At 42.3% G+C, this 19991-nt stretch overlaps 1 protein-coding gene and 1 long non-coding RNA gene across 5 annotated transcripts in view; one reads left to right on the top strand and one right to left on the bottom strand.

Moving 5' to 3' along the window:
* Positions 1 to 246: 246 nt before the first annotated feature.
* LOC131369218 (uncharacterized) lies at positions 247 to 13311 on the bottom strand. Of its 2 annotated transcripts, XR_009207241.1 has the most exons (4): positions 13174 to 13311; positions 11847 to 11907; positions 10462 to 10521; positions 247 to 9412 (listed from the first exon to the last, which is right to left on the bottom strand). It is a non-coding gene; the product is annotated as an uncharacterized LOC131369218 (long non-coding RNA). The 2 variants fall into 2 exon arrangements; XR_009207240.1 differs by having other exon boundaries at positions 10462 to 11907.
* LOC131369201 (uncharacterized) overlaps positions 13111 to 19991 on the top strand; it is a 20822-nt gene continuing 13941 nt past the window's right edge. Inside the window, exon 1 of one of the 3 annotated variants that reach the window (XM_058415696.1) lies at positions 13111 to 13938. The gene's annotated coding sequence lies outside the window, so the exon portion shown is untranslated. Of the gene's footprint in view, positions 13939 to 14122; positions 14235 to 19991 lie in introns of those variants that run through there. The other 2 variants (XM_058415687.1, XM_058415704.1) reach the window with 2 other exon arrangements.

Genomic DNA, 19991 nt, shown 5'->3' with positions numbered 1-19991 from the left:
AGAGTGCACAGAGAGCACAGAGAGAGAACACAGAGAGCACAGAGAGTGCACAGAGAGAGAACACAGAGAGCACAGAGAGAGAACACAGAGAGTGCACAGAGAGCACAGAGAGGGAACACAGAGAGCACAGAGAGAGAACACAGAGAGAACACAGAGAACACAGCATCAGCTCTAAATAAATGATTACATAATCACAAAAAATAACCTCTTATTTATTTATTTATTTATTTATTTCAGATCTCCAGAAAGAATGGCATTTCTGCTGCATTACATTTCTAGCTTTTAAAAACTTAAAACATGCTGCAACCCAAAACCCACCCCATGATTGATTCACTTCCTGCTGGTTGAATCAGAGTTGAATCACTTTCTAGATAGATTCCTATTCCAAGTTGTATGACTCACTACTACTACAAAAACAACAGAGATTTTTCACTTGGAGTAAACAGAAGAAATTCCAAGATCTTTAAGCCCGGACATCCAAAGGACATTAAAACCTTATTTGGTGTAGATCCTGCTCATGTCACCAAAACAGCTCTGACTGAAGATGTGGACTCTCAGAAGGTGTGTTGTGGTATCTGACACCAAGATGCTAGCGGGAGGTCCAGTAAGTTCTGACTTTAGCTGACTTCTGACTTTATACTCCCACAGACACTCTATCATATTGAGATCTGGGAAATTTGGAGGCTAACACCTTGGACTCTTTCCTCGTGTTCCTCAAACTTCTCCTGAAGAATGCCTGCAGTGTGTCAGTGAGCATCATCCTGCTGGAAGAGGCTAAAAGGGAATACATTAGCATAAAGGGGTGAACTTGGTCTGCAGCAGTGTTTAGGTAGGTGCTATGTGTCTCACATGAACAGCAGGACTTGAGGTTTCCAAGCAGAACATTGTCCAGAACATCACACTGCCTTCCCATAGTGCATCCTGGTGTAATGTCTTCTGGCGCACGCACACACCGAACCTCCACACGTGATCGATCAGACCAGGCCTTCTTTCTTCCACTGCTTCATGGTCCAGTTCTGATGCTCACATGTCCTTTGTAGGAGCTTTGGGTGGTGTCCAGGAGTCAGCATGGTCATTCTGATGGCATTCTTCTACAGCAGTAGATCTTTTGTGGGATGGGACCAGACAGTTAGAGCCTTGGAGCCTTAGATGAAGGTTCATCAGAGCCTTGGATGCCCCGACACTGATTCACCGCTTGTCCTTCTTTGGAGCACTTTTGGTCAGTTCTAACCCCTGCACATCTGGAACACCACAGAAGAGCTGCTGTTTTGGAGAAGTCGTCTAGACATCTCAATCTGTGCCTTGTCTAAATCGCTCAGATCCTTCAGACTTTCCAATTTTTCCTGCTTTGAGTTCAGCTGACTTCTGCAGAACAATATCTCACTGCTGAAAGACAGGTGTGACTGTAATCAGAGATAAGAAAGAAAGAAAGAAAACAGAATACAAGGTAAAGGAAAGAGAAGAGCTTTTTGTCTTGAGGACAGGTGTGACTATAATCAGATGGTTAGATGGTCAGTGTAAGTCACCTGCCAGTGGGTGTGATATTCAGGCTGGTCAGTGAAGTTCAGAGCTACACGTTTCCTTTACTTTCCCTAAACAAGCAGACGCTGGACAGAGGAACGCTTTAAAGGAGTGGAGTTCCTATAAAGGAGTGGAGTTCCTATAAAAAACTGAAGTTCCTATAAAGGAGTGGCGTTCCTATAGAGCTGTCACGTTAGCCACGGGGGTGGGGGGGGGGTTGCTGCCAGAGGACTGAGGCAGACCGGATTAGCCGCAGCTCCAGCAGATATACCATCAGCTTTACTGTAAAGCCATACAGCTAAGGTGGGGTTTAGGAAGATCCCTTAATTAGGCTAAATCTCTCTCTATCTCTCCTTATCTCTCTCTCTCTCTCTTTCTCTCTCTCTCTTCCTCATACCACACACTCACATGAATGAGAAGCAATACTACGATTATACGCATGAACAAAGAGCACAGTGGCGCAGAATACACACTTGCACTCATCACTCACTCACAAGCGATCCCACGTCCCACACACGCAAAAACAGGCAAACGTGTACACACACATTCCGTTGTCTCTCTTTCACACACACACACACACACCCTGTCCCAAAGGATGGCCAGATGGAAAGGCCTGAAGAACTCTCTCTGAAACTCTCTCTCCCTCTCTCTCTCTCTCTCTCTCTCTCTCATACACACACACTTTTAAATTTCTCTCTGTCACTCAATTTTTATATCTTTCTCTGTCTGTCTCTCTCTGTCTCATACACACACTTTTTTTCTCTCTCCCTCACTTTTCTCACTCTCTCTCAATTTTTCTCTCTCTCCCTCTCTCTCTCTCTCTCTCTCTCTCTCTTTTGTGTGACGGATGTGCTGTAAGTCTATCCCTCGCTAATTGCCGGAGTGGTTTAAACACAAAGCCGGCCGCTGAAACTCCACACCGCCGGTCCGAAGCGTTTACAATGTGTTACACAGTGAATGTGTGTGTGTAGGAAGGATTTTATGTCCATAGAATCAATCAGATCTGCATGTTTAAAAACACTGTCCAGATAATACACAGAGTACTTGCTATTTCGGGGGAAATATCCACAAAGATCTGTGCTGGAGTGTTCTCTCTGGGAGTAAATACAGGGGCCAGTTAATTCATTCGCTCGGTTTGAAGTGCGGTCAGAGAAGAGACGAAGATCCTTATCAGCACACAGGCTAAAAGTTCCCAGTGTTGGAAAACCCATAGAGTTACACTGGATTTGCATAAAATGTTCTCCATTTAATTATAAATTGTTTATTTTTGATGAATGGGGGACTTTTTTTGATCCAGAGCAGTTTAAAGCACTGGAAAAAGCCTGGAAAGCATCTGTAAGGGTTCAGAACCTTAAAGACATGAAGCTGTTGGTTTGTAGAAGTGTATAAGAGTTGTTTAGATAGTCACAAAATATTTGTGTATAAGCAGAAAAAAAGTGACAAAAAGGACAGATTTAAAGTCAGTTCAGAGTTAAGATCAGTCAACGCTGTGAACTGGATCATTCAGACCTCAGCTATAGACTTTGTGTGTGTAGAAGAGATGTTAGAGATCATCTCTGCTCCCACCATCTCTCTGTAGGTATCCATCTAGACTCTTCTCTGTTCTGGCACCGAGGTGGTTCCCCTAAAAGTTTAAAAGACAGATGGAGACCTACCTCTTCCTGAACGCTTAAACTAGCTCTTTTAGGCGAGATTTTAAGATGATTGTATTCTTTATGAAAAATTCGGACCTTCAGTGAGAAGAGGCCAACCTTGCGAGGATCCTGAGGCATCCAGAGATGTACCAGCTCCAGTTGGATTCTGCTTCATGAAGATTCGAAGAAAAGATGCAAACTCCATGTGGACTTTGAGGACAACAATCTCCTAATCAATACACAAAATAACATTCTACACATGCTGTATCTCCATCATTGAGCATCTGAAGGCATGGAGGAGTTGGTGTTGATTCTATAATGAACTCAGATGTTGGGCAAATTTATGAGTCGCTCAGGAACTCCAATGACTGAAGAAAGGACATTATTTATAATCACACCTTCTGGTGTCACCCAAATGATGATGAGGTTCTCTTCTGAGTCTGGTTCCTCTCAAGGTTTCTTCGTCTTAGCATCTAAGGGAGTTTTTCCTTGCCACAGTTGCTTCAGGCTCGCTCACTATGGATTAATACAAATAAATTTAAATATAAGTCTAATATTAATCTTGAACTTTTTGTTCTATATTTCTTATGTCCTGTAAAGGTGCTTTGAGACAATGTCCATTATTAAAAGTGCTATGTACACCAATCAGGTATAACACTGACCAGTGAGAGGTGAGGTGAATAAGACTGAGTATCTCCTCATCATGGCACCTGTTAGTGGGTGGGATATATCAGGCAGCAAGTCAACATTTTGTCCTCAAAGTTGATGTTAGAAGCAGGAAAAATGGACAAGAGTAAGGATGTGAGCGAGTTTGACCAAAAGGGCCAAATTGTGATGGCTAGACCACTGGATCAGAGCGTCTCCAAAACTGCAGCTCTTGTGGGGTGTTCCCGGTCTGCAGTGGTCAGTATCTATCAAAAGTGGACCAAGGAAGGAACAGTGGTGAACCGGTGACAGGGTCATAGACGGTCAAGGCTCATTGATGCACGTGGGGAGAGAAGGCTGGCCCGTGTGATCCGATCCAACAGACGAGCTACTGTTGATCAAACTGCTGAAGAAGTTAATGCTGGTTCTGATAGAAAGGGGTCAGAATACACAGTGCAGGACGGGTCAGGGCTGTTTTGGCAGCAAAAGGGGGACCGACACAATATTAGGTAGGTGGTCATAATGTTATGCCTGATCAGTGTATAAAAGAATACACAGTATATTATAGAACATCAACATAATCACATAGTAAATGAGCATAGGAAATGTTTTTATGATGCTAACTCTGAATCAGCAAACCTGAGGAAAGCAATTGGAATAAACAAAAACCTGAAACATTATTTTATTCATTTAGCAAATGAAAAGTAAACTAAAGGTCTAATTAACAAATAATCTAAATCATGTGATCACATTATGATGTCATAACCTTGATTACAGCATCTTGTGTGTTTCTGAAGTCGGGCACAATAAAATAAATAAAATTTTAAAAATGCACAAAGAAATGATTCTTTCTTCTCATAAATATACCCTGATTTTTGGACCCTAATTACATCCCTTTATGTATAAAAAACAGAACAGTATGTGATTAACTTCAGGTAAATGCAGAGAAAGCAAGATCAAGATGTTATCCTTTCTGAAGAGGAAGAGCTTTAAATCTTCACTCTGAGGAGCGAGGACGATGTAACATGCCAAAATATTACTAATATAGACTAAGGACATCTCTATATATTGTCCCATGTGACTTTAGGGGGAAATCTGATTTGTTTCTTAGATTGGATTTTTAAACAGTGTTGACGTAGTAACTGAGTTTGAGCTGCTGAACCCGAGCTTAGCCTTAGCAACTAGGTCTGAGTTATCGAACTGCAGCTAAACCTGTCAAAATATATTCCATAATAAAAGTCTGATGTATCAGTAAAGTCGACAGAACAGTCTGGAATCAACAGAAACGTTCCACAAAGTCAGCTTGAGGTAGCGATCCGAATTCAAGGTCACAGGTACTTCAGAGGACATTGTATGGACTCACAGGAAGACAAGTGAGCTCATCAAAGCTCTGAGCGTTTCCTGAGGGGGCGGATTGACTCGGGGGAGTGTTTGCTCAACGTTACCTGCTCTGGACAATGAGATCTGACTGGAAAATCTTGTGTGAGATGAGTCAACGTTTCAGAAAAGCTTTGGAGCATGGTCCATGTGACGTGCAAGAATCTTGACCATGTGCTCTGGCTGTTACCAATCACCCGACCGAAACCAAACAACGTATTCAAGTCTGCAGTGGGATATTTCCACGAGACGGGAAAAAAATGGCTTTAAACGTGATACGACTTGTAAACCGGCTCCAGACGTATTAAAGGGACGTATGATTGAACTGATCTAACGCAACGGCGATGGGAAAACCGAAACTCTCCTCCTGAAGCAAGTGGATCTTACATGTTTAGAATTCTAGCGAATAACTAAAGCCAGTCGGAGCAGAGAAGAAAATCCAATCCAAACATTTCATTACAAACAAACCATTTGTAGTGGAAAATGTCTTTCGCGTATCGCTTAATTAAAAACTTGCATTGCGTCGTAGCAGAGCAGTAATGGAGCAAAGCCTTAGGTTTCTCACAGCGAAAAAACAAAACACTAAAACACACAAGCTGAGCCGATTTCAGATCTTATCCGATTCCTGGGAAACGTTTCATTCGTAACGGTGGTCCGACTCTTCAGGGAGATGCAGACAAACAAGTTCGACTAGTTGCTTTTGGATCATTTCTGCTGAGCAGACAAGATGGCTTGGTCTTGTAAAATCAGCCAGCTCAAGCCAGCGATATGACGCGGTGACGGAATTCGAAATTGAACTTGTCTCATAAACCTAACCGCATCACAGATGTTATCATTATTAAGCTAGATACCTTGCACGAGCGGATATGATTATGAAATAATGTTGAGTGAGGAATGGGGATGTGATCATGCTGAGGGAAAAGCGAGACAGGAATGCTGAATGCATGGAGGTCATAAAATCCTGTGGTTTTAGATACGCGCTCTATTCACTATTATAAACTCAGCACACAGACATCATAAAGATCCGCAGTGTGAAGTCGCACCCCGTCACCCTCAACTCCTTCACTGTCCTTTAGGGTTAAACCTGGTTCTAATCAGCCATCAGACAAATTGAAGAAAACCTGCTGTTCCCATAATAAAGGCCTTCTTCCAAGCAGAACCTCCTCCTGAACCTCATAAATCCCTCACTGCCACCTCTCATTCCTGGACCTTTCCGAGCATTGCTGAAATAACACACGTCCATTGTATTATCTGTACATCTGTTTGCTCATTCAAGTGGACGCTGATGAGTGATGAGCATGTAGCTTGTCTCGTGTTTGGATATACAAGTGCCCTGAACTTGTGACCTCTGACCTTCGAATCCAATTTCAGGCTCTGGCGACCTCATCAACGAGCTCGGATGCATGGCTGGGTGTGAACCATGAGTTTTTCGAAATGAGGGAAGGTTCACACTATCTGGCTGGCTGGAGGCATGAGAGACCTATCCATCTGAGACTGTTGTACCTGCTGGCATCCCTTGACCTTTGACCTCTACCTTGCCTGCCTTGGTGGTTTTTTGCTGCTGTTGGGGCAGGTCCAGGAGAATTAGGTCAGGCTGCGGCAAGCCGAACGGCGTGGCTGAAATTGGAAACACATGCGAGGGGGTGGGAAAGGGAACACACGGGGAGATTTAATGGTTCTGAAGGTGGCAGTGTGGTGGATAGGGAGGGTGTGTGGGGCGGTGGGGGTGACGTGAGGTGAGTGTTGCTGGGGGGGAAAGAGAGATTTTTGAGGATTGGCAAAGACGGAGAAAATGGGATTACAAGAAAGAAAGGATTTAATGAGGGTTGGACCCTGCGTGGCAAAGAGGTCTGTAATTGACCTTAAGGTTAACCTCAGGTTGAAGTAAGCCCGAGACATGTGTGTGTGTGTGTGTGTGAACAGAGCGTTCGTTTCCCTGACAGCTCTATTTTCAATAATTGCCATAATAGCTACATTACAGATTGTGATTGCACAGGGTTGGGATTTCCACGTCTGGGGAAATGAACCTGACTCAGTTACATTCATAAAGCGTCACTACAGAAAAAAAAAAAAAAAAACGGGAGGAAGTAGAGCTTTAGGGTCAGATTTATTTCCTCACCGCTTGGGAGTTTAATTTCTGGTGGTGTATTGACATTAAAATGATGTGTTCGAAAGCGTGTCAATCACTTCATCTGGAAGCTGAAACAGAAAAACCAGCTCTGGTTGTAAATATCCACTCTTTTGTCACTTTCAGGTGTGTGTGTGTGTGTGTGTGCGCAAGAGGAGTGTCTGAATAAGCATCTGAGGTTTAGGGTGTAAAAATGCTCCTTGTGTAAACGGGAATTGCTGGTTCAGAGACGTGACAAAGCCTTCTAGCTTTCTTGTGAATGGCCCGAGAGCAGGAACGTGGAACAGTTTGTGAGCAGTGGAGCAAATGAGTGAGTGAGAGTGTGTGTGTGTATGAGTCAGGGGATGAGTGTGTATTCATTTCTGCTCAAGTATGTAAAAAACGAGTGAAAGCGTTCTAAACTTTTGTCGCCCTGCGTGACTATATCCTGCAGCACCTTTCGGAAAAAATGTCTCTTCTCTCACCTCTCTTTTCGCCTCTCTGCCTTTATCTGTAGCTGTAGACCCTGGGGCTGAAATATCTAAGTGCATACGAGGCAAGTCGAAACACAGCCAGAGATGCAGAATGGTGGGAGGGAGACGGAGATTACGAGGGAACGACTACCAAATGCCAACAGGGAGGAATACCACAGGGAGGAAGGGAAAGCTCACGAGGAGGACCGCTTTCTTCCGTGGGTGTGTTAAGAGAATGTATTTTCAGGCTATTTCCAAAAAAAGCTGATAAAAGTTCCTGTGTGTGTGTGTCTGAGTTCATACCTGTTTGACTCACTCTTCCTTTCATTCTGCAAGTCTTTCTGTCATTCTCTGTCTCGTCCATCTCTCCCATGCCCAGACTCTTTCATGGACACTCTCAGAGGGGCAGGCTTGTAACTCAACACCTTGCTCTTTTGTCCCCTTTTCTCCTTCTTATCCTTTCATCTTTTTCAACTTTCTGGGGAAATGGGGTTCTTTGATGGGACAGAAACTTCTCTAATAGTTTATAGGAAAAGAGGGGGGAAAATGATTCAAAGGACAGAAAGTGTGTGAGAGTGAAAAGTGGAGAGGGCATGGAGTATAGATGAAACTTATTAACAGGAATGATTAGGCTAAACTGAAGGCTGGGAATTCACTGGGGTTTAATCCTTCGTCTGAGACTAGGGTTGTCATTAAAATCACACGACTGTCTGCAGGTGTGATGTATAAATACACGTTAGGACGTCCTTGTAAACAGATAAGTGGTGGATCTGATCCTCCTCCTCTATTCAGGACGGCTTCTCAAGCTTCCTACTCTTTCTGTGTAACTGTCCGACGTCTCTGTCCGTCCAACTATGTGAAAGTTGACTTCGCCTGATCTATAATGAAGGGCTCGGTTAATTAAGTGATCGTCAAATTAGACACTGCGTCTCGAGAGCAGGTAAAGTCAACAAGACGTGATGAGCAAAGGGGTCTGCAAGACACTGAAAACCCACGGCTGTAATTAAATCCAGATTAGTCTTGTCCAAAGGAATTCGCTATCCTGTGTTGGGACACGCACCTTTTTAAAAGGTTCTCGTTCTTGTCTCTTTATTCTGCATTTCGGGGGTGATGAGATTGTGATCAGTTGGCTTGAGGTTATTGGTGTTGGTTAAACAGACAGCTGTAGAAGACGAGACGTTGCTCAGTGGATAAAAAAAAGTAAGTACGCCCTGTAGAATCAAATCTCTCTTCATCATCCTCCGAAGATGATTAGAGCTAATTCCCACGCTCCTCCTCGCTTGGTAGAGTATTTGGATGGTTCTGGGTGATCTGAACATCTGCAGAAAACAACAATAATAAATTCCAGGTCTAAACAGAAGAGTGGGATTGGATCATCTGTTTTGAAGGACTGTAAATGATTCTGTTTTAGTTCACAGGAACATGATGTCTGTGGAGTCTAATGCTTTTCTTCCCACGTGCTTCCAAATCTCAAATCTTCAGTATCTTCATTTCTGTATATACATACACAGTTTTTGTAGAACAGTAAATATTCACTGGATTGAACAAACTTGACTGTGTTATTTTTCATAGAAACTGTAAGGAAGTAAGACACTTGTAATGGTGCTTGGTGGAGAAAGGGCTGTGTTGGTTGTCTGCAGTGTAAGGGCTCATTTCTGTAGGCAGAAATAGGAAGTTCAATTAGTGATGAAAAATACCAGACTCTTTAGTGAAAGCAAACATGGTTTAACGACGGACTAACATGGTTTACACTATTCATTTATTTCACAGGATTCCCTTGGGCCAGTTACACCAACATCTGGTCATCAACTCATGACTCTGCCGTTATGTTCAGGCCACAAAGTATAAGAATGGTACAGTGGGCGAGAAGTGCAACACAAAATAACAAATCCAAAAACACAAGGAGAATCAGATGAAGAGGAAAAGAATGTTTGAAAGTTTGTGAATGGAATTCTTCCCTCTGATTGGACGAGACATCTGTCACTCAACTTGTGTGTATAAACTGTGTATTCAACTTTATTTCTTGTACATGTGTGGAGTTCTGCCTTCACTTTAAACCATATTTTTTTAATAGTGCAACTTTAAATCTTTTAAAGAAAATAACAAATATATATATTTATATTTATAAGAAAACGGAGTTCATTCAGCTCTACTGTGATGAAGGACGTTCATATGGTGTGATGTTGGATATACTGATAGTGTATCATGGAGTAAAGATTAGTTTGTGATCTCTAAAAACACACCAGGAATGTGTGGAAGAGCAAACTATTCCAGATTAAAGGAGCAGAGCTGTGTTCATACACCCGCCAATCCACTTTCTACTGCTGGACCTCCTAGATCCTGAGTGACCCATCAGAGGGAAGAATTCCATTCACAAGCTATATCTACCTTTTTTTCCGGCTTGTCTGAATCATCCTTTGATTTGTTATTTAGGGTGTAAACAAGGCTGGTACAAGGGACGTTACTTCCTTTCTATAAATAGGTTTGAGGTACTAACTGTTTAGCGTTCTGGACAGCCTTAGTTATGACCAGGCTTGAGAATGGTTTCTGTTTATTTAAGACATGCTGATCCATTTGCAATCTGGTTCATCTGTTCCCATATTCAAACACTATCCCACCATGGTACCTAATCATGTTTAATGTACCTAATGAAATGGCTTCAGGTCTGAGAATTGAAATAGGAATAAGAAAGATGTACATTTACATTTCTGGCATTTGGCAGATGTTCTTATCCACAGCGATGTACAAGAGTGCTTTGAAGTCTCTGTCAGTGAACACATTAACATTGGTTCATTAGATCACAGATTTATGATACCATCAGCTGAAAAACTGCAAACTGTTTTTTAAAAATCTACATACAACATACAACATCATATAAAACAAAGCTAGTTTAAGTGTTTCAGCAAGAGGTAGGTCTTCATCCGCCGTTTGAAGTTGGTCAGTGACTCGGCTGTTCGGACATCTAGGGCAAGTTCATTCCACCACCTCGGTTCCAGAACAGAGAAGAGTCTAGATGTTGACCTACCTCTTACCCTGAGAGATGGTGGGACCAGTGGAGCAGAGCTAGTGGACCTGAGGGAGCAAGGTGCAGTGTGAGGAGTAATAAGAGCTTTGAGGTCAGATGGAGCTGGTCCATTCTTGGCTTTTTAGGCAAGCATCAGTGTTCTGAATCTGATACCGCAGCTACCAGAAGCCAGTAGAGGAGCAGCAGTGGGGTGGTGTAGGAGAACTGGGGCAGGTTGAAAAGGTTGTTATACCTTACTGCACAGTGAAATTGGGGTCAGAGCACAGGGTCAGCCATGATGCAGCACCCCTGGAGCAAGGTGGGTTGAGGGCCTTGGTCAAGGGCCCAATGGTGGCAGCTTGGCAGTGCTGGGGCCCGATCTTCCGGTCCACGACCCAGAGCCTTAACCACTTGAGCTACCACCACCTCCATCAGCGGAAGACCAGAGGTAGACCAGACCAGAGAGCTGCAGTAGTCCAGTCTTGAAATGACCACAGACCAAGCAAGCACCTGAGCAGCCTGAAGAACCCCAACATGAGACATCAAATGGTTTGGTTGTGGGTCTTATTCCTACTACAGCCATCAGCATTCATCATCTGTCCAAGTTTAAATCTAAACAAACCTGATGGCAGTTTGAGAAGGTTAGCTAGACGGCTTTTTAAATAAATGTGAACAAGGTGAACACCTTCACCAATGACTACTGACCTCATGGGGGAGGATAATCGCCAAGACAACAGGGCCACATTTGTTTCAGGGTTGAAGTCATACATATCTGTCAGCTTAGATGGATTGGACATGTCTAACTATTTAAGTACTAATAGCATTCTCCAATAATATTAAATATTGAACATAGATGCAGCTAGTTAGCTGACAATATTTCATTTATAACAAAGGAATATAAGCACTTAAAATCTTACCAGTCTTTCCATTATTATTATAAACCAAACCAGTCAAGTGCTTTAAAACATTACTACGACCCCAGAGGCGTTAAAATCTATCAATACGTATCGTTCTTAACCACTAGACCAGGATTCCTATAGTAATGATTTATCGAAAGAAAAGTCTGTCCTGCCTAATTTGCCTACCTCAGATCTCGCTGATCAGCCAAGACATGTCTGGTATGCCAAATTTCACATTGGACTGGAGCTATGAAGCAAACCACCAATTAGTGTCATGCAGCTGCATGCCAAAAACATTACACACTCACCTCTAACGGCATAGCTTGTCTAAGTAATATCATAAACTGCATCATAAAACCGGGTACGACTCTAGTAAAAAAAGTTAAACATATTAATCAAAGCGGGTGAATTCTTATTGGAAAATGATTACCGCTACACTTGTTAGATATGGAATGTACATTTAGGACTTTTTAGTGATAACTTTTTGGTCATACAGTAAAAGACATTCTCAATGTTAATTCTCAAATATAAAAGTCATCAATAAAATGTTTTTATCTAGGTAATGTGAAAGTTACGGAATGGGCAGCCTCTCAGTTTTCTTTTATTTTTAACAACAAATTGATGATAATTCCTTCCTTGTCACTCCACAAATATTTGGAGTTCACCTCCTAGCCAGCGGAAATCCCTAAATCACTTAAGATTGATGTTAATGTTAACATTAGCAGAGTGTGATTCATGAGGCTGAGATAAAGCCCGGTGTAGGAAATAAACCCACTGACAAAGACTATCCCGTGTCTTACAAAAAACAAGAGATTACCCTTCAGGTCCATGGTGTGTGTGTGTGTGTGTGTGTGTGTGTGGTCCAAAGTTTCTACTCACTAATTCACTTCTTAACACCATGTTTTGATTTATTTTTTAACATTAAATCCTGTCATAAAGAACCCTTTAACCATGTACAGAGACACTGTGAGGAAATGAAAAGCTCATGAGGGAATAATAATAATAATAATAATAATAATAATAATAATAATAATAATAATAATAAAACTTGCTTTGTTAATCTGCCAAAAAAATAAAAAGTTAGCACGAATCTGAGCACGTAACATGTCAACGAACCTTTTGCAGTTCACGAATTAGTTCCGAAAATTCACGAATTAGTTCTGAAATAATACAGAACGATTTCCTCGTTAAGAATAAACGAGAAGCAGACCATTGACAAGATATTTTGGAAAATTGGTTACGTTTCATTTGAGAACTATTACACGTTATCACTAAACGTTTCCTGAAGCCCTGAATTGTTGAACGTTTTCAAAATTTCTTTGCTAATTGTTATAAAACCAGGCTAAAGCTAAACTAACATCTGGATAACAAAGATGTCTCAGGCAATATTACATCTGAGGTAAAGTCTCTTTAAATTTCTGTTTCCTCCCCAGAAGCTGAAGGCTTTGGTGTTAATCAGCTAATCAGGACAAAACAGAAACTAGCTAGCTAAAGGGAAGGTTCTAAAGGAAACCTTGTCCCCGCTTCAAGGATTCTTCTTCTTTTTTTCCCTTCTTCTTCTTCTTCCTTCAATGAGTTGAAATGTTGTCTGATTACACCCACAGGCAGCAGATGTTGTTCCTCCGTTTTCCCTCTCATGTATTTCTTGTCTTCTTCTTTTTCATCCCCCCTCCTCTTGAAACCAGCCCCCTTCTGGGTCTTGTCCTATTCCGAAAGCTTCACAAGAATCCTTCACCTTTCCGCACGGACACTCCTGGAAGACTCGGGCGCGTCCTGAGAGAGAACTTTCAGTCAGATTCGGTTGTTTTCAGCTGGTTGTTCAGGTCCCGAACGGATTTTATTGCCTTAAAAATGCGCCAAGAAGCTTCCAGCGCGTGGTAGCAGCGAAGCTATCGCTGTCTGAGGGCGAGCCGTTAACACACACGTCGCGCGCACGGGGGCTGTGCGAGGCGATCGGCGCGAGATGTCTCACGAGCCGTTCAAGCTGGGGAAAAGTTTAAACAACTCGGATTATTAACGGAATCTAACGGAATCGGTGTGTGTGTCTGTGTGTGTGTGTGTGTGTGGGACATTCGTCAAAATGAGCCGAGGAGGATGAACCGACGGATATTTTAACGATTAAATAAACAATAAAAATACATATATATATGAATAAGGTTCTTCAGGTGATCTTCACTTTGACGGATTCTTCGAAGTGGAAAGTTGCTCGTGGGAATCAATGCGGTTTCAGTCGAAAGGACGCGCGGTCCGAAACTCACCTAAACGGTAAGATAATGAGGTAAAATGTCTCAGTGTTTCCATTTATTATTATTATTATTAATTTTTAGGACACAAGTTGATTGTTATCTCTCTAATTCCACTTAGTTTTAATGTCTCTGTCTGTTCATGTGTGTATAAACACAGCTATAAAACCTTCTGAAATTGTTGTTTTTGTTTTGTTTTCATCTACACCAAGATTGTCAGGCTTTCCAAACATTGCAGGCTAATTATATAATTCGGCTCTTAAGTAGCAGAACCCGTTTGTGTCTTCAGCTCAGTTCCTGGACGTCTCGGGAATGAAGAACCTGCTTGAAAGTAATTCTTGACGTTTTTTTGGGGGGGGGGCTTTCTTCTACTATTAGACAAATCCTTAATGCCAAATAAACACGCGACACTTTGCTGAATTAGCACCTCCAGAGCCAAATCATTCTTAGTGTTGAAAGATCAAATGCAGGTGTTGAATCACATCTGTCCTCCTTTTCTTTTTTGTCAGTTTATATTTTTTAAAGAAATATAAAACGTTTATAGGTTATAATCAAAGTAGCTGCTGGACTTATTTCAACATTGTAGGCGTTTTTTGGTTGACTACGGGAATTTTCCCACATTAATATCTGCTAAGCTTTGCTGTAGTCCAAATTAGCGTCACAGGCTAAAACGAGCTAAGCGTTTGCTAGCCAGATTTCATTGTCATAGTTTAGCTATACTAGAAAACAAAAAAGCTTCACGTTCAAGTGTAATAATACTTCTCAGATGCGTCCGGAATGATTTACTTTCTCCAGCTAGAGCGTGTTTACCGTGAGACGCATCATATTTGGCCAGGACTGAATGAGAGCTGGGCTTCAGGCCGGCGTTTCTCTTCACACATCATCCCCCAAGTATGCCTGTTGTGTTTTGTTGATTCTGCTAATTGCTCTGGCCTTGATGGATTGTTTCTCAGCAGAATGAGTAAAGGCTTTTTGTTTTGCACTTATTTTCCAGCTGCTAGTAGATTCCAGAGACAGCCGAAAGGAAGATAGAGAGAGAGAGAGAGAGAGAGAGAGAGAGAGAGAGAGAGGGGCATTGGGTCAGAGGCCTGAATGTGATGACAAACATGTTGGAACCAATTGTCTAAATTTTCCAGCTTTTAGATGGATTTTATTATTTACAGTCTTCCTCAGCAGGAAGAAGCATGTATGTATGTGTGTGTGTGTGTTTACCGGCTAACAGCAAGCATTTACACTGTATTTAGGAACCTGACCTACACACACACACTAATAGAAATAAAACCACACAAAAATCTACACTACAATTGGGCTAAATCGAGGCAGTCTGAGATTTGATCCCACAACCTTTTTGCTAGCACATGTAACACCACACAAATTCCCACAGGGTTATATACTGTGTTTACCTAAATATGTAATGAGTTTGTTCAAGGACTAAACAGAGGTTTCTCTGGGATTTGACCTCATAATCTTCTGGTCATTATTGCAAATTTTAATGCTATTTTGACATGTAAAATAACACAGACAATATTTATAATATAAGAAGAATAAATTCAACCTTAATAGTTAAGAAAGTTTGTTCAAGGGTCAAACAGAGGCTCAGTGGGATTTGACCTCGCAACCTTCTGGACGCTAGTGCAGAACCATACACCATATTGACACATACATGTAATGCCACACTAAAGGTTTACACATTTAAGCAGGGCTGTATATAACCCTAGCTGATTGATCAACAGAGGTTTCTCTAGGATTTGACCTCATAACAGTATGGTCACTATTGCAAAGCTTAATGCCCATTTGACACTAATACCTCTAACAGCACACACAAGCGCTATACTATAATGGAGACAGATACAATTGTAAAGGTTAAGAGAATTGTTTAAGCACTAACAGAGACCTCACAACCTTGTGGTGACTTGTACAATGCCCATTTGACATACATACATAAAATAGCTTTACAATATAAGTGGGGTAGTCTTAATAAAGCTGTATAATTAGGCTTAATCAGTTTGTTTAAGGGTCAAACAGAGGCTCTGTGTGATTTGACCTCGCAACATTGTGGTCATTAGTGCAGAGCCTTAAGCACTGACCTATCACACGTATCCTAACTATGACAGATTTCTGTGAATGAGTGCGTGGAGTGTAACGTCTTTCAGGCACTACAGATGTCTGGACATGCTGGGCTATGAACCAGACTGACCCTTCCTGTTTCAGCGAATGAGGCAAGGTGCCTTCAACACTAAATCTTTATTTGAACCTTTTCCCACCGTCCGTGTCAAACACTGGCTCCGTTTATCTCCATAGTGACAGTACAGATGTAGACATCAGGCTTACAGACGGAGCAGTTGTGTGTAAGATTTATGGACAGAACAAAGGTGCATGTGTTATGGAAAAAACAGACGAGTGTGGCACTGGACGAATGTATCTCCAGGGCATAGCTGCCAGAGCTGAGGATCGGCTACTGAAGAAGCACTTAATAATAAACAGACACACACACAGAGGCAGGCAGCTGTTGGGTCTGTTCTAACCTGCACATCTCTCGCAGAAAGTAAAAGAAAATAACATTCTTAACATTGTATCATATATCAGGTGTTAAAAAGCCTGTAGAAGTAGACCAGGGTGAGATCTGGAGTACCAACGCCATTAATGGGAAGATTTCTCATTCACTACAGTGATAACGTTATCCAGAGAAGTTCTCCAAACGGGACGTCTGGACTTTCTCTGGGGGAGAGAGAGAGACAGACAGACAGAGAGAGAGTGTGTGTGTGTGTGTGTGTGTGTGAGAGAGAGAGAGAGAGAGAGAGAGAGAGAGCATGGCCACCCAGCCCTACAGGATGAGGTCTCGTTACTCGGTGGCTCTGGTGTTTGATGTGAATGATCAGAAACACGTGTGCTGAGTTAGAAGAACATTCCTGCTCTGATTGTGAATAGATAAGCTTCTGCAGCTGATTTCCGAGTCTATGCTCTTTAATGTGTGTATCACTAGGACCCAGGCGTGTCACTTCGACCCGTGCGTATCACTCGGACCCGTGCGTATCACTCGGACCCGTGCGTATCACTCGGACCCGTGCGTATCACTCGGACCCGTGCGTATCACTCGGATCCGTGAGTATCACTCGGACCCGTGTGTATCACTCGGACCCGTGCGTATCACTCGGACCCGTGCGTATCACTCGGATCCGTGAGTATCACTCGGACCCGGGCGTGTCACTCGGACCCGTGCGTGTCACTCGGACCCGTGAGTATCACTCGGACCCGGGCGTATCACTCGGACCCGTGCGTATCACTCGGACCCGGGCGTATCACTCGGACCCGTGAGTATCACTCGGACCCGGGCGTGTCACTCGGATCCGTGAGTGTCACTCGGACCCGGGCGTGTCACTCGGACCCGTGCGTGTCACTCGGACCCGTGAGTATCACTCGGACCCGTGCGTGTCACTCGGACCCGTGAGTATCACTCGGACCCGTGCGTGTCACTCGGACCCGGGCGTATCACTCGGACCCGTGAGTATCACTCGGACCCGTGAGTATCACTCGGACACAGTGCAATGTGGAGCAATGTGTTCTTCATCATCATCATCATCATCACCTACAGGACATTCTGGAGCAATGTGTTCATCATCATCATCATCATCATCATCACCTACAGGACATTCTGGAGCAATGTGTTCTTCATCATCATCATCATCATCACCTACAGGACATTCTGGAGCAATGTGTTCTTCATCATCATCATCATCATCACCTACAGGACATTCTGGAGCAATGTGTTCATCATCATCATCATCATCATCACCTACAGGACATTCTGGAGCAATGTGTTCTTCATCATCATCATCATCACCTACAGGACATTCTGGAGCAATGTGTTCTTCATCATCATCATCATCACCTACAGGACATTCTGGAGCAATGTGTTCATCATCATCATCATCATCATCACCTACAGGACATTCTGGAGCAATGTGTTCTTCATCATCATCATCATCACCTACAGGACATTCTGGAGCAATGTGTTCTTCTTCATCATCATCATCATCACCTACAGGACATTCTGGAGCAATGTGTTCTTCTTCATCATCATCATCACCTACAGGACATTCTGGAGCAATGTGTTCATCATCATCATCATCACCTACAGGACATTCTGGAGCAATGTGTTCTTCATCATCATCATCATCATCATCATCATCATCACCTACAGGACATTCTGGAGCAATGTGTTCTTCTTCATCATCATCATCACCTACAGGACATTCTGGAGCAATGTGTTCATCATCATCATCATCACCTACAGGACATTCTGGAGCAATGTGTTCTTCATCATCATCATCATCATCATCATCATCATCATCACCTACAGGACATTCTGGAGCAATGTGTTCTTCATCATCATCATCATCACCTACAGGACATTCTGGAGCAATGTGTTCTTCATCATCATCATCATCATCACCTACAGGACATTCTGGAGTAATGTGTTCATCATCATCATTATCACCTACAGGACATTCTGGAGTAATGTGTTCATCATCATCATCATCACCTACAGGACATTCTGGAGTAATGTGTTCTTCATCATCATCATCATCATCATCACCTACAGGACATTCTGGAGCAATGTGTTCTTCATCATCATCATCATCATCACCTCCAGGACATTCTGGAGCAATGTGTTCTTCATCATCATCATCATCATCACCTACAGGACATTCTGGAGCAATGTGTTTTTCTTCATCATCATCATCATCACCTACAGGACATTCTGGAGCAATGTGTTCATCATCATCATCATCATCATCATCACCTACAGGACATTCTGGAGTAATGTGTTCATCATCATCATCATCATCATCATCACCTACAGGACATTCTGGAGTAATGTGTTCTTCATCATCATCATCATCATCATCATCATCATTATCATCATCACCTACAGGACATTCTGGAGCAATGTGTTCATCATCATCATCATCATCATCACCTACAGGACATTCTGGAGTAATGTGTTCTTCATCATCATCATCATCATCATCATCATCATTATCATCATCACCTACAGGACATTCTGGAGTAATGTGTTCATCATCATCATCATCATCACCTACAGGACATTCTGGAGTAATGTGTTCATCATCATCATCATCATCATCATCATCATCACCTACAGGACATTCTGGAGCAATGTGTTCATCATCATCATCATCATCATCATCACCTACAGGACATTCTGGAGTAATGTGTTCATCATCATCATCATCATCATCATCATCATCATCATCATCATCATCACCTACAGGACATTCTGGAGTAATGTGTTCATCATCATCATCATCATCATCATCACCTACAGGACATTCTGGAGTAATGTGTTCATCATCATCATCATCATCACCTACAGGACATTCTGGAGTAATGTGTTCATCATCATCATCATCATCATCATCACCTACAGGACATTCTGGAGTAATGTGTTCATCATCATCATCATCATCATCATCATCATCACCTACAGGACATTCTGGAGTAATGTGTTCATCATCATCATCATCTTCATCACCTACAGGACATTCTGGAGTAATGTGTTCATCATCATCATCATCATCATCATCATCATCACCTACAGGACATTCTGGAGTAATGTGTTCATCATCATCATCATCATCACCTACAGGACATTCTGGAGTAATGTGTTCATCATCATCATCATCATCACCTACAGGACATTCTGGAGTAATGTGTTCATCATCATCATCATCTTCATCACCTACAGGACATTCTGGAGTAATGTGTTCATCATCATCATCATCATCATCATCATCACCTACAGGACATTCTGGAGTAATGTGTTCTTCATCATCATCATCATCATCATCACCTACAGGACATTCTGGAGCAATGTGTTCTTCATCATCATCATCATCATCATCATCACCTACAGGACATTCTGGAGCAATGTGTTCATCATCATCATCATCATCATCATCACCTACAGGACATTCTGGAGTAATGTGTTCTTCATCATCATCATCATCATCATTATCATCATCACCTACAGGACATTCTGGAGTAATGTGTTCATCATCATCAT

The sequence above is a fragment of the Hemibagrus wyckioides genome, linkage group LG02 (assembly GCF_019097595.1).
Source record: "Hemibagrus wyckioides isolate EC202008001 linkage group LG02, SWU_Hwy_1.0, whole genome shotgun sequence".
Lineage (NCBI taxonomy): Eukaryota > Metazoa > Chordata > Actinopteri > Siluriformes > Bagridae > Hemibagrus > Hemibagrus wyckioides.
This window is presented reverse-complemented; position numbering and strand designations above follow the sequence as displayed.